Source organism: Dendrobates tinctorius, unplaced genomic scaffold (assembly GCF_039654945.1).
Source record: "Dendrobates tinctorius isolate UK_male_01 unplaced genomic scaffold, ASM3965494v1 ptg000062l, whole genome shotgun sequence".
Lineage (NCBI taxonomy): Eukaryota > Metazoa > Chordata > Amphibia > Anura > Dendrobatidae > Dendrobates > Dendrobates tinctorius.
The window spans coordinates 38,251,571-38,253,012 of NW_027361730.1; positions in this window are offsets into that span (position 1 = coordinate 38,251,571).

A 1,442-nucleotide genomic window follows, 5' to 3' on the forward strand; every position below is an offset into this window, starting at 1 on the left:
AGGAGGAGGATGATGGGGATGATTACTTAGGGGAGGAGGATGCATCTCGTGGGGCAAGTGAAAATGTTGGCGTGGCAAGGTCTGGTACAGGGTTTGTGCGTGACTGGAGGGATGTGGATTTGCCAGAAAGTGCTCCTCCAACCAGCACTCGCAGTGCATCATTGACACCGGGAACATTGGCCCACATGTCAGATTATGCCTTGCAGATCCTAAAAAGGGACCCCCGCATTGCCAAAATGATGAACGATGACGACTACTGGTTGGCCAGCATCCTGGATCCACGCTATAAAGGCAAATTACAAAACATCATGCCACAGGAGAACCTTGACCTAATATTGGCTAATAAACAAGCAACTCTGGTAAATCAGTTGCTTGAGGCATTTCCAGCACACAGCAGCGGTGATGGTTCTCACACGAGCCGTACGGGCTGGGGTCAGCTTGGCAGAGGTGTTCGTGGTGCACACAGCAGAAGTGGCGTTGGAGACAGGGGTTTCATGACAATGTTGTGGACTGATTTTTCAAGTACCGCTCACACAACTGGTAATACTGCATCGATGGAAAGTGACAGGAGACAGCAGTTGTCAACTATGGTTACAAACTACTTTTCCTCCCATATCGATGTTCTCCCACACAGGTCATTCCCCTTTGACTATTGGGCCGCTAAACTGGACACCTGGCCTGAATTGGCACAATATGCCTTACAGGAGCTCGCTTGCCCAGCTGCAAGTGTGCTATTGGAAAGAGTCTTCAGTGCAGCTGGATCAATCCTGACAGAAAAAAGGACCCGTCTGTCAACCCAAAATGTGGATGATCTAACCTTCATTAAAATGAACCACGCATGGGTTTCCAAGGATTTTGTCCCACCTTCCCTGATGACACATAGGGTGACAGAAAAATGGCTTGCTTTGGTCCACCTCTTCCTGGGACTTGACCTATTTCACCTTTTGCATCAGCTGAATGTCCAACATCAACATATGCCACTTTCTAAAACTCCCTAACTGTGCTGCCTCCCCCCCCCATGGCCGGGGTCACCACCTAGCGCACGACACCGTGCGAGTGCCGTTGCCCTGGACAGGTGGGTAGGCTGACTCTTGGGCGCGGGCACTGGCACAGGGTCCCTCATAGTGCAATCAAGTGTCTCTGATGGTGGTGGTGCACACCCGCCGTCAGACACACCGCCGTACTATGAGGGGCCTTGCTTGGGCAGGGCCCCAGCATTTGCAATCTTTATCTCTCCCTGCTCCTCCGCTGTGTAGTCTGGGCCGTCAAATCCATACTGTGCCTGACACCGTTTGAGCCTGCCTCCTGATGTATAGACATATATTTTGAATGTATACGCTATCCATACATGTTATCTGGGGATACAGTACCCTTTCTAACCTTTGTGCAATCACATGCAATCCATACTGGGCCTAACACCGTCTGAGCCTGCCTCCTGATGT